Source organism: Musa acuminata, chromosome BXJ1-5 (genome assembly GCF_036884655.1).
Source record: "Musa acuminata AAA Group cultivar baxijiao chromosome BXJ1-5, Cavendish_Baxijiao_AAA, whole genome shotgun sequence".
Lineage (NCBI taxonomy): Eukaryota > Viridiplantae > Streptophyta > Magnoliopsida > Zingiberales > Musaceae > Musa > Musa acuminata.
This window is the reverse complement of record NC_088331.1, coordinates 14013024-14027602: the sequence shown is the minus strand read 5'-3', so window position 1 is coordinate 14027602 and position 14579 is coordinate 14013024.

The following is a 14579-nucleotide window of genomic DNA, read 5'->3' as shown; positions in this document are numbered from 1 at the left end:
GATTTCGTTGGGAGTTTAAGAGCTCGTCGGAAGTCTGGACGTTCATCGGAAGTTCCGCTGAAGTTAACCAAGAAGTCCAGGAGCTTGACAAAGAAGCTCGTCGAAACTTGACAAGAAGATCATCATGAAGTCCAGGAGCTTGTCGAAAGTCTATAGGAATATTGCCGAGAGATCATTGGAAGTTCGTCGGAAGCTCGCTAGAAGAACAATTGACGAACTAGAACAAGAATGCCTTATGAAATGTCTTAATTATTGTATTTAGACCTTAAGTTGAGTTAGGATTGGGAGGTAATCCCACTAACTCAGTTAGGGGCCAACTGTGTTGAATCTCATATTTTGATGATGAAACTAATTGATTGTGTTTAGATGTTTAACTGCATTTTGAGTAATGCAGGTCTACTCGATCAGGATTAGATAGTTGACGCAGGAGGAATTGACATTGCGCCGGAGGAGATCACGTTAGGATATTGGATGGCAGAAGGCTTTGGACGTCGGGCATCGGGCCAAGGAGAGCGGATTTGCGCCAAGGATATCGGGGTTGCGGAGGTCAACCGCCGATTGGGCAACAAACCGCAAGAGAGGATGATGCGCTGAAGAATCGGACAAAGCGCCAACCAATGACGTGCCGGGCAACAGAATGTCAATTCGCATTGTAATAACTGTCTAGATCGCAGTAGAGTTTTGACTTGCATGTGCAGGATTAACTACGATAACGATGAAGACATAAAGCGAAACAAAGTGCAGAGTCAAGCACGAAGGATTCGTTGGGAGTTCAAGAGTTCGACGGAAGTCCGAAGGTTCATCGGGAACGCTGCCGGAACTAGCCGAGAATGAGTAGGGAGCTTGCCGAAGGGTTTTTCGGAAGCTCACCGGAAGGTTCGTGGGAAGTTCGCGGAGTTCGCGGAGAAAGATCGGAGCTTGCCGAAGAAGCTCATTGGAACTCACCAAGATCAAATCGTGAAGTCTAGGAGCTTGCCGGGAGTCCGTAGAATGGTTTCCGAGAGTTTATCGAAAGACCGTCGGAAGTTCACCGGAAGCTCACCGGAAGAAGTCTTGACTTACGAACTTTGTAATAGCTTAGAAAATGTCTTTAAATTCGTAGTTAGCATGTTAATTAGGGTTAGGATTAGGTGTTAATCCTATAACCCAAGTACGGGCCAATTGGGCCCGAGTTCGGATTGGTTTGGGCCAAGTTTGGAGCCCAACCAATGAGCTGAATTGGCCTAGGCGGTGGCACCGCCCAGCACCCGAGAGTTGGGCGGTGGCACCATTTGGCTGGGCGGTGGCACCGCCAGCCACTGTCAGTGTCAGAAACTGACAGGCGGTGGCACCGCCAGCATCGGGAACCCAAAGAGAATTCAAATTTTAGAGCCCAAATTTGAATCCTCTTGAGGCCTATAAATACCCCTCAAATCTCAGCTGAGATGACAACTTTTTGAGCAGCAATTGTTTAAGAGAAAGGCCTTAGAAAAGTCTTAGCTAGTCTTGTTTTCAATTTGCTAGTGTTCACCTCCTTCTTTCTTGCTGAAAATATGTAAGAGAGTGAACCGCTTGGAAAAGAGTTGTAAGAGGGGTATTCACCCTTTCCTTTCAAGAGATTTTCTAGTGGAAGGTGGGAGCCTCATCAAAGAGGGGCCTCGCAAGTGGATGTAGGTCACTTGACCGAACCACTTCAAAAATGGCGTAATCTCTAGTTTGCATTTCATTACTGCAAACCTTCTTACTTGATTTATTTCATCATTACCTTTGCTGCACAACTTTGCAAATATACTTTCAAGTTAAACACTTCCGATTCCAATTTTTATCGTACGAAAGATTTGTGGAAACCAACGTTTTAATCCGCTGCACTAATTCACCCCCCCCTCTTAGTGCCGCTCCGATCCTAACAATTGGTATCAGAGCCACGATTTTCTACTTTAGTTTAACACCCAAATTAAAATGGCTTTTTATGGCTTTCAAGAGGGCTTATCGGTTGTTCGTCCACCGTTGTATAACGGATCGGACTACACTTGTTGGAAAACTCGAATGAGAGTTTTCTTACTTTCTTTGGATTTGAATTTATGGCACATATTCGAAAATGGATATGAAATGTCTTCTCTCCCAATGAACCATTGGAATGATTTGGAGAAGAAGATGTTTTCTTTAAATGCAAAAGCTATGAATGACTTATTTTGTGCTTTGGACAAAAATGAGTTCAATCGGATTTCTACGTGCGAAACGGCTTTTGATATTTGGCGAACACTTGAAATCACGCACGAGGGAACTAGTAGAGTCAAAGACTCGAAAGTTAACATTTTATTGCATGATTTTGAGCTTTTTCGAATGCAAGCAAGCGAGATTATAAGCGACATGTACACCCGTTTCACGGATGTCGTCAATAATCTAAGAGTTCTTGGTAAATATTTTTTGAATTTTGATCTCGTAAGCAAGATCTTAAGATCCCTTCCAAAAAGGTGGGATCCTAAAATAACCACAATATAATAAACAAAAGATTTAAATATTTTTCCACTTGAAGAACTAATTGGTTCGTTGATGACATATGAAATGGTGCACAATGCACACGATGAACATGATGAACAAAATCACCTTCCAAAGAATAGGAAGGATTTGGAACTCCGGACAAATGAATACCACTTGAGCGATGACTCAAGTGATGAGGACAATGATGAACTTGAACTTCGAACACTAAATCTTAATAAGTTTATTAAACAAAAATATAAAATAAACAATGAACTTGAACGGAGGAAGAGGCCAAAGAAGAGGAAGGCAACCAAGGATGAATCAAAAACTTCCAAAATTGAAACGGCGAATTGGGCTTTGATGGGCTTCGACTACAAGGTAAGTAACTCAACTCTCTTGAATTATTTTGAAATTACTTGAAGTTTTTCATGAGTACTTAATTTAGATAGTAAGAATAGGAAATAAAAATTATTTTTTAAAAATTATATCATGTTTTTCTTTTTAGCATCTTTTGAAAAATTAAAAAATTTGATCATGAAATGTATATTGCTAAGGTTTCATGCATGTTATGTTTTTGAAATGTTGAATGATGTATACAACATTAGGGATGATAATTATATGATATGTGATAATGCTTAGGATTAATCCATACATGTGTATCTTGATGATTTTATGTCATACATGAGTTTTTGATGTAAATGTTGATTTGAAACTCTCATTTTATATTAACATGTTTTTAGTCTAATCATTTTTATGACATATTAAGATGACATAGTGCATGTACATCTATATATGAATTTCTTGATAGTCTTTTGATGATAGATGTGATATCATGATGTGTTTGGTCTTGACGGCTTCATGACGAAACTTATGTTTCGATGATGATATATGTTTTCACAAAAGACTTGAATACACTCACATGAAATTAATTGTATGAAATGGAAATGAATTTTCTATCCTATTGAAATTAATGAATTTATGAATTGATTATGAATCTCAAAATTGATTTTGATGACTTGATTATGAATTTCAAGTTAACGATTTGATTTAAATGAGTTTTATCTAAATCATAATCTTGATCTTGCAAAATTGGAATAATAAATAATGTCTTTTAGTATTCATGAATTGATACTCACAATATGAAAGTATTGGCATTCATGACTTGAATTTGATTGAAACATTGCATGCTTAAATTAATCATTCTCCTATATTTCAAAAATTCTTTAAATGCCTTATGTGATGATTGAAAATTAATTTACTTTATGATAAATCTATGTATACCATTTTGAATCTCTTGAAAGTAATGTTGAGTTTTGATGATTTGGACGATTTGAATTTGAATGAGTTTTATCCAAAATCGTGATCTTGATTCCGTGATATTTACAAATTAAGATTTATTATGAATCAAGATTTTTTCATTAATCGATCTCCCAAGATTTTCTTTTGATTATTTATTAGTAGGTTTTTCAAAAAGAAATTATGCATTTTGGTATTCACATATTCTAATCTTTCATGATATGATTTTTTCCTTGTATTCATGAAATGTTTATCGCATCACCCAACTACTTTCTTCTTGATATTCCTTATGTGGTGATATAAAATTATGCATGAAATACTCTTGGTATTATTTTGATATAAACAAATGAAAAGTTATGATCATGAATGGTCGGATGAAATTTGACAAGTTAATACCATCATGATTTGAAACATTTATGATTTGAAATTATGCACGCAATTATTTTTTATTTTGATGATATATGCATATAATGTGTATCATGAATACTTTATTATACATGAAAATAGTGATAAATATTTTGAAAATAAATGTTTGTATCATGTTAGATGATTTTACATTTTGTGCATGATGAGCTATAGTGATGATTGTACATCAATTTGCTTTATTATGAATTATATGAATCTTGATCGTGAACTTGTTAAGAAGAATTTTAATGAATCATGAATCATATATTTGGTATTCATGAATTGATCCTTATTGATATATTTCATGAATTCTTTGCATATTTAGCTTGTTGAATGATTGAAATTTTTAGCCATTGAGTCCTCCCTTTCTTTTTGACTTTGATAAAAGGGGAGAAGGTTTTGCTAGCTTATGCATTAAAAATGAAAGTAAACTTCCTAGCATGCTAGGGAAGTAAAACTTACAAACTTGCACTTCTAAAAAGGAGAAGAAATATATTGCCTATCGAAAGAAGCAAAAAGTGCAAAACTTAGAAAACTTGCAACAAAATTGCTTTTGCCATGCTTTGTATCAAAAATAGATTGATATCCTTAAAAGCATTGTATTAAATTTTTTAGTGTATCGCGATGTATCACATAATGATATTATGATTTGCGATTGTATCATGTGATCCTTGGTGAATTTTTATATTGATATCCTTCATGAAATGATTTCTTTGCATTAGTGTGTTGTATGCATCCTGTGATGATAGAAATATTGATTGATGCAAAGTTCATGTAAAAGTCTAAATCATTAGTTCCTCTCCTTCTTTTCGGCAATGACATAGGGGGAGAAAGATTGTTAGATCAAGGCAGATGTTGGCTAGCTTGTACTCTTCCCTTCTTTTCAACAAAAACGAAGGGGAGAAAGCTTTTGCTAGTTAAAGCATGCAAAGAAAAGCGAAGTGCAATCTAGCACAAGAAGCAAGTGTTGAATTGCCATGATTGAACTTAAGAATCTTGCTATGCTTTTGTGCTTATATGTTGTGATGAAAATCTAGCTTCATGTTACAAAAACTTGCATATCTTTTAAAATAGCTAGAGCTACTTCTCCTTTTTGTTGATGACATAGGGGGAGAAGTATATTGATGACTTCATGCATTGAATTGAATATTTTATATATATTTGCATGATGGTTTAAATGTTTTTCATAACATGTGATGAATGTTACTTGGATTTTGGATAATCCAAGTGTTCTATCAATGGCATATTGATAGAGGGAGTTTGGTTAAACTCCGGGGAGTTAAGGTTAACTCTACTTATCATCAATTAGTTGTCATCATCAAAAAGGGGGAGATTGTTGAATCTCGGATTTTGATGATGAAACTAATTGATTGTGTTTAGATGTTTAACTACATTTTGAGTAATGCAGGTCTACTCGATCAGGATTAGATAGTTGACGCAGAAGGAATTGACGTTGCACCGGAGGAGATCACGTCAGGATATTGGATGGCAGAAGACTTCGGATGTTGGGCATCGGACCAAGGAGAGCGGAGTTGCGCCAAGGATATCGGGGTTGTGGAGGTCAACCGCCGATTGGGCAACAAGCCACAACAGAGGATGATGCGCTGAAGAATCGGACAAAGCGCCAACCAATGACGTGCCGGGCAACAGAATGTCAATTCACGTTGTAATAACTGTCTAGATCGAAGTAGAGTTTTGGCATGCATGTGCAGGATTAACTACGATAATGATGAAGACATAAAGCGAAACAAAGTGCGGAGTCAAGCACGAAGGATTCGTTGGGAGTTCAAGAGTTCGACGGAAGTCCGAAGGTTCGTCGGGAACGCTGCCGGAACTAGCCGAGAATGAGTAGGGAGCTTGCCGAAGGGTTTTTCGGAAGCTCGCCGGAAGGTTCGTGGGAAGTTCGCGGAGTTCGCCGAGAAAGATCGAAGCTTGCCAAAGAAGCTCGTTGGAACTCACCAAGATCAAATCGTGAAGTCTAGGAGCTTGCTAGGAGTCCGCAGAATGGTTTCCGAGAGTTTATCGGAAGACCGTCGGAAGTTCGCCAGAAACTCGCCGGAAGAAGTCTTGACTTATGAACTTTGTAATAGCTTAGAAAATGTCTTTAAATTCGTAGTTAACACGTTAATTAGGGTTAGGATTAGGTGTTAATCCTATAACCCAAGTATGGGCCAATTGGGCCCGAGTTCGGACTGGTTTGGGCCAAGTTTGGAGCCCAACCAGTGAGCTGAATTGGCCTAGGCGATGGCACCGCCCAGCACCCGAGAGCTGGGCGGTGGCACCGCCAGCCACTATCAGTGTCAGAAACTAACAGGCGGTGGCACCGCCAGCATCAGGAACCCAAAGAGAATTCAAATTTTGGAGCCCAAATTTGAATCCTCTTGAGGCCTATAAATACCCCTCAAATCTCAGCTGAGATGACAACTTTTTGAGCAGCAATTGTTTAAGAGAAAGGCCTTAGAAAAGTCTTAGCTAGTCTTGTTTTCAATTTGCTAGTGTTCACCTCCTTCTTTCTTGCTGAAAATCTATAAGAGAGTGAACTACTTGTAAAAGAGTTGTAAGAGGGGTATTCACCCTTCCCTTTCAAAAGATTTTCTAGTGGAAGGTGGGAGCCTCATCGAAGAGGGGCCTCGCAAGTGGATGTAGGTCACTTGACCGAACCACTTCAAAAACGGCGTAATCTCTGGTTTGCATTTCATTACTGCTATTTACATTACTGCAAATCTTCTTACTTGCTTTATTTCATCATTACCTTTTTTGCACAACTTTGCAAATATGCTTTCAAGTTAAACACTTCCGATTCCGATTTTTATCGTACGAAAGATTTGTTGAAACCAACGTTTTAATCTACTGCACTAATTCACCCCCCCCCCTCTTAGTGCCACTCCGATCCTAACAAATTGAGCCCTTAACATGATTGAATTGGGCTAGATTGAATAGCTCATTCAGCACCTAAAGTTATGGCCAGCAGTGCCACCACCTAGGACTCGGTCTCCCAAGTGTTCTGGGCGATGATACTGCCTAGACTGGGCGGTAGTACCGTCAGCAATTAATGCTACCAATTGTGGTACAGCCCCTATTAGGCGGTGGTACCGCTAGAGCTCAGTCTTCAAGAGCTTTGTCAAGCGGTGGTACCACCGAGTGTAATCTGCAAGCAGTAGTACCACCCAATAATGGTGATGGTACCGCCAGTACCTCGAAATCCGGGGATGTGACACTTTTTGGCTCATATTTTGAAGCCATTAGGGCCTATAAATATCTTACCCTTTCCTACATGGAAGAGCAACAAAGTGCAACCAAAAGTGTGAAAAATCTTAAGTGTTGGGGTGTTAAAAGTGTTGTAAAAGTGAAAAGAGTCCTCCTCCTCCCTCTCTTAGCTTTGTAATTATCCAAGAAAAAGGAGTGAGGCTTGTAAGGGTTATCTCCTAAACCCGTGAAAAGGAGAAAGTGCTGTAAAGAGGTGGTTGGTCATCGCCTATTGAAGTAGGACCATTAGTGGATGCCGGTGACCACAACAGAGGAGGAATCATAAGTGGATGTAGGTCACGATGGCCGAACCACTATAAATTCTGATGTGTTCTTTTCTTACTGCAAATTCTCTTTACTGCATTCAACTTTACTACATTGCAAATTGCCCAACCTTTTCTTCTCTACTTATTCAAAGTGAAAAAAATGATTTGAATCGAAACTGATTTTTAATGTACGAAGGCTTTCGAATAAACGTAATTTTGCCGCTGCACTAATTCAACCCCCCCCCCCCCCCCCCTTAGTGCCGGTCTTGATCTTAATAAGAAGGAGATAATACCTTATTGGTATAAGTGAGAGGGCGACCATCTTGCATTAGTACAACACTAATTCCGACTCCGGAGGCATCGACTTCAATAACAAAAGTCTTGCCGAAGTCGGGTAGCGCTAGTGCGGGCGTTGTTGTCATTATGGCTTTAAGTTCATCAAAGGTGGTGGTGGCTTTGTCTGACTATTGGAAAGCATCTTTTTTCACCAAGGAAGTAAGGGGTGTACTAATCTTTCCATAGTTTTTCACGAACTTGAGGTAGTAGCCTATTAAACCGAGAAAGTCGCGCAGTGATTTTATGTTCCTCGGGCTCAGCCAGTTCTGCATTGCTTCAATTTTGGAGGGGTCCACCACCACACCTTCCTCTGATATGATATGCTCAAGATATTCCACCTTCTGTTAAAGAAAGTTGTGTTAGGATCAGGGGTCGACACTAAGAGGGGAGGTGAATTAGTGTAGTGGAAAAATCACGTCTTTAAAAATGTTTTGTTTCGATAAAACTGGTTTCGTAAAGATGTTACCTTGAAATTATACATAAACTTAGTGAAGGAGGAATTCAGTTTGCAATAAGGTAAATAGCAGGAAGTAAATGCAAACTAGAGAGCACACCAATTTTAGAGTTGTTCGGTCAACATGACCTACATCCACTTTCGACTTCCTCCTCCGACGAGGTCACCAGCATCCACTAGAGGTCTTCCTTCAATAGGTAAAGACCAACCACCTTTTACACCCCTCTTCTTCTTTTATCGGGTTTAGGAGATAACCCTTACAAGCACTCACACTCCACTTATAGAATTCTAAACTTAGAGTGGAGGAGGGAATTTCTAAAGAGATTGCAGCAATGTTTCTTCACTTTTAAACTCTCTGTGCTTGTGTGCTTTAATCAAAGATGAGAGGGGTATTTATAGGCTTCAAGTTGATTCAAACTTGGAGCCTAAAACTTTCCCATCCTGGGTTCCCCGGGCACGAGCGATACCATCACCTGCGTTGGGCGGTACCACCGCCCAGTGACACTGACACTGCCCTGGGCGGTACCATCGCCCAGGTCTGCCGGTACCACCACTTGGGGGTAGAGCTAGGTAGTACCACTATCCAGACTGACGGTACCATCACCTAGCACCCTACTAGGGGCAATACAATCGCCCAAACTAGCGGTACCACAACTTGACACAGTCGCGAAGATTGTGCCACGACGGTGAGACTTCTTGGGGCATTGTTTGGGCCTCTTATTGGGCCCAACACAGTCCTTATATGGGCCTAGCTGGCCCCTAATTTGGTTGGCCTAAATCCAAACCCAATTACGTACTAACTACGAATCCTAAAATATTTGCTAAGCTAAATAAGTCCCTATGTCTTGGTTTCTTCCGGCGAGCTTCCGGCGATCTTTCAGTGAACTTCCAACGATCTCTCGGCAATGTTCCGACGGACTCCCAACAATCTCTTGGACTTCACGATGATCTTCTTGGCAAGTTCCAATGAGCTTTTCTAGTAAGCTCCGAGACTTCTCGGTTAGTTCCGCCAGAAATTCCGACGAACGTCCGGACTTCCGACGAACTCTCAAACTCCCAACGAAGTCACGTCCTTGACTCCAGGACTTCATTTTGCTTCATGCCTTGCTATCGTAGTTAATTCTGCACATGTAAAATACACTTCGATTTAGACAATTAATGCTAAGCATTAATCATGTTGTCCAGCATGTCATTGGTCCCTCGATGCTTCGTCCGATTCTTCGGCGCATCGTCCTCTCTTGCGGCCTATTGCCCAATCGGCCAGTTGACTCCGCAACTCCGATATCCTTAGCGCAATATCCGCTCTTCTTGGCCCAATGCCCGAATCCATGGCCCAAAGCCTTCTGTTGATACGTCGATCAATCCACCGGCCCGACGTCCAATCTTTTGACATGTTTTCCTCTAGCACAACATGATTCTTCCTACTTTAATTGTTTCATCCTGATCGAAGCATTCTGCGTCACTAAAAACATAGATCAAATCATAAACAATTATCAATTGGTTTCATCATCAAAATACGAGATTCAACAAGCTACACTTTGATTTTTTGACAAAAAGAATATGTTCTTGTAAAATCATTAAAACAAGTCGTAAGTGTTGAAAATGACTTTCAAGAGAAGGGTTGTAAATAAGGATATCGTCGAAGAAAACCAACACAAACATACGAAGATAATTCCAAAAAATATCATTCATAAGGCTCTGGAAGGTGGAGGGAGCATTGATGAGACCAAAGGGCATTACCAAAAATTAGTAGTGGTCATTGTGTGTTCGAAAGGCGGTTTTCGATATGTCTTCTTCGTACACTCGTATTTAATGATACCCGGATCAAAGGTCCAGCTTTATAAAGACTCGTGCTCCATTTAATTCATCAGACAATTCATCTACTATTGGAATAGGATATTTGTCCTTGACAGTTATGCCATTGAGAGCTCAATAATCAATGCACATTCGCCATGTTCTATCCTTCTTTCGTATGTGGAGCACCGGTGAAGAGTATGGGTTGCAACTTGGCTGAATAACTCCTATTTTAAGCATCTCTTTTATAATTCTTTCTATTTCATCCTTATGGAGATGTAGATACTGATATGGCTGAGTATTTACTAGAGGTTTGCCCGAAAGAATTGGTATACAATGATCATGCCGATGGGTAGGAGGTAGGTTGCACGGTTCGTCAAATATATCTAAAAATTTAGCAAGCAAAGGAAGTAGGTTTGGATCTTCAAATTCTATTGGCTCTCCCTTAGTTTGCTGCTCAAGTTGTACCAGAAAGCCGCTACATACTTTGAGCAAAACCTTCTCCATTCGTTGTGTGCAAATCATTGTTACGTCGCTCCCACATTTCCCGTGCAGTATCACATATTTCCCCTTACTGTAAAATTTCATAATTAGTTTCATAAAATTCTAGGAAATATCACCTAATGTCATCAGTCATTCAATGCCGAGCACGGCCTCATAATCATCAAGAGGGAGGAGGAAGAAATCTGCAATTATCTCTTGATCCTGCAACCATAGTTTCACCCACGGGCACCTATGATCACACTTCAAAATTCATCTGTCGGCAACCTTAACGTCAAACCTACTGCAATTCTCGATAAGTAAGGCCATCTGGACAGCAACCTTACTATTCATATAATTATTAGTGTTCCTAGTGTCAATAAGAACGGTGATAGATTATTGCTTCAGAAGTCCTCCCACTTTCTATTGAATCTCGAATTTTGATGATGAAACCAATTAATAGTGTTTATAATTTAATCTGCATTTTGAGTGATGTAGGATGCTTCGATCAGAGAGAGATAATTAAAGCAAGGAGAATCATGTTGGGCCAAAGGATCGGTTGGAGGATGATGCACCGAAGAATCGGACGAAACGTCGATAGACTAATGACATGCCGGACAACATGATTCATGCTTAGTAATAATTGTCTAGATTAAATGTAAGTAGGATTAACTACGATAGCAAGGCATAAAGCAAAATGAAGTCCCGGAGTCAAGAACGCGATTTCGTTGGGAGTTCGAGAGTTTGTCAGAAGTCCGGACATTCTTTGGAAGTTCTGTCGGAACCAACCGAGAAGTCAAGGAGCTTGCCAAAGAAGCTTGTCAGAACTCCCCAAGAAGATCATCATGAAGTCCAAGAGCTTGCTAGGAGTCCACCGGAACATTGTCGAGAGATCGTCGGAAGTTCACCGAAAGATCGTCGGAAGCTCGTTAGAAGAAATCGGACTTATCTTGCTTAGATTATGTCTTAGGAATCATAGTTAGCATATAATTGGAGCTGGGATTGGGAGGTAATCTCATCAACTCTTTTAGGGGCCAATTGGGCCCAAAGTTGGGCTGGTTTGGGCTGAATTCAAGGCCCAACCATGGTGCTAAAACCTTGGCCAACGGTGGCACCGCCAAGGCCGGCGATGCCACCGCAAGGGGGACAACACCCCAGGAAATTTGGGTGGTGGTATTGCCTAGGTTGGGTGGTGGTACCACCGACAGCAATACTGCCAGTTTTGGTACCACCCTTGTTCGGTGGTGGTACCGCCCAGTACTAGATCCTACGGCGGTAGTATCGCCCAGGAATGACGGTGGTACCACCAGTACCTAGGAAACCGAGGATGAGACCTTTTTAGGCTCCAACTTTAAATCAACTTGAAGCCTATAAATACCCCTCTCATCCCTGGTTAACACACACAAGCACAGAGAACTTAAAGAGGGAAAAACGTTGTTGTAATCTCTTGAATCCTCCTCTTCTAGTCTAAGTGTTAGAATATTTTGAGAGAGGTGTGAGTGCTTGTAAGGGTTGTCTCCTAAACCCAGTAAAAGGAGAAGAGGGGTGTAAGAAGGAGGTTGATCTTCGCCTATTAAAGGAAGATCGATAGTGGATGCTAGTGGCCTCAACAGAAGAGTGGATGTAGGTCACGACAACCAAACCACTATAAATTGGTTTGTAGTCTTATTCTCCTTTAATTTCTCATATTGCAAACTGATTTACCTACTTGCTTACTACCTTCAATACCTTTCCGAATATATTTCATGTTAAGATCTTTACGAAATGGTTTTCATCGGAATCAGTTTTAATCGAAACAAAACGATTTGAATCCGATGTGAGTTTACCGCTACACTAATTCAACCCCCCCCCCCCCCCCTCTTCTCTTAGTGCCTACCCTTTTCCTGATAGTTGGTATCAAAGCCTTGTTTTCTCATTTGGTTTAACACCTAAAGAGAAATGACTCTTTTCGGCTTTCAAGAGGGTCACTCTCTCATTCGTCCTCCCTTTTTCAATGGGACGAACTACACTTATTGGAAAACTCAAATGAGATTTTTCTTACTTTCATTGAATCTCGATTTATGGCACATAGTCGAATTTGGTTTTCAAAGGTCTTCTCTTCCAATGAACCATTGGAATGATTTGGAGAAGAAGACATTTTCTCTAAATACAAAGGTTATAAATGCCTTGTTTTGCGCCTTAGATAAAACTGAGTTTAATCGGGTTTCTATGTGTAAAACGGCTTTTGACATATGGCGCACTCTCAAAATCACACATGAAGGCACTAGTAAAGTTAAAAATTCAAAAATCAACATTTTAGTTCATGATTTTGAACTTTTTCGAATGAAGCCGAGAGAAGCCATTGTTGACATATACACCCATTTTACGGATGTCGTCAATGGTTTAAAAGCTCTTGGTAAAAGTTTTTCAAATCTTGAACTTGTGAATAAATTTTTATGCTCACTCTCTAAAACATGGGATTAAAAAATAACTGCTATACAAGAATCAAAAAATTTGAATACTTTTTTGATCGACGAACTCATCGGGTCTCTAATGACCTATTAAATGATGTGCAATGCACGTGAAGAACTTAAGAATAATCTTCCAAAGAATAGGAAGGTGTTGAATCTCGTATTTTGATGATGAAACTACTTGATATATGTTTATGATTTAATCTGCATTTTGAGTGACGTAGGATGCTTCGATCAGGCTGAGATAATTAAAGCAGGAAAATCATGTTGTGCCGAAGGAACATGTCAGAAGATTGGACGTCGGGCCGGTGGATCGGTCGACGTATCGACAGAAGGCTTCGGGCCGTGGACTCGGGCATCGGGCCAAGAAGGGTAGGTATTGTGCCAAGGATATCGGAGTTGCGGAGTCAACTGGCCAATTGGGCAATAGGCTGTAGGAGAGGATGATGCGCCGAAGAATCGGACGAAGAATCGAGGGACCAATGACATGTCGGATAACTTGGTTAATTGCTTAGGATTAATTGTCTCGATCGAAGTTTTGTTTTAAGTGTGAAGGATTAACTACGATGGAAGAAAGACATGCAGTAGGAGTTGTGCTAGAGTCAAGAAAATGATCACGTTGGGAGTTCGAGAGTTCGACGGAAGTTCGGACAATCGTCGGAGGTTCTGCAGGAACAAATCCGAGAAGTCCATGAGCTTACCAAAAGAAGCTTGTCGGAACTCGCCAAGTGGATTGTCGTAAGTCCAGGAGTTTGCCGGAAGTCCGTAGGAGCATCACCGAGGGTTCATCGGATGATCGACAGAAGTTCGCTGGAAACTCGCCGGAAGAAGCGATTGACGCACCGGAGCAAGCTGCAGAGATTATCTTAGGATTTATCATAGTTAGCACATTGATTAAGTTGGAAATGGGAGGTGATCCCATTAGCTAAATCTTGGGGCAATTGGGCCCCTGAAAAACCGAAATTGGGCCGAATGGAGCTACCCATTCGGACCCTGATTGCTGTGGTAGGTGCAACCGCCCAAGCCAGGAGGTAGCACCGCCTGGGCTAAGTCTCCCAGGGAGACTGGGCGGTGCAACCGCCCCAGCCAGGAGGTGGCACTGCCTGGGCTCAGTCTCCGAGCGAGACTGGGCGGTGCAACCTCCCCTGACAGAGAGGTAGCAACGCCTAAGCTCGGTCTTCGAGCTCTAGCAGGCGGTGCAACCGCCTCAATCAGGAGGTGCAACCGCCTGGGCTCAGTCTTCGAGCTCTGCCAGGCGGTGCAACCGCTCCAGTCAGGAGGTGCAACCGCTTGATCCCGGAATTCCGAGATTTGATAGTTTTGAGCTCCAAATTTGAACTAGGTTGGAGCCTATAAATACCCCACCCATTCAGCACTGAGAGCATATAGACA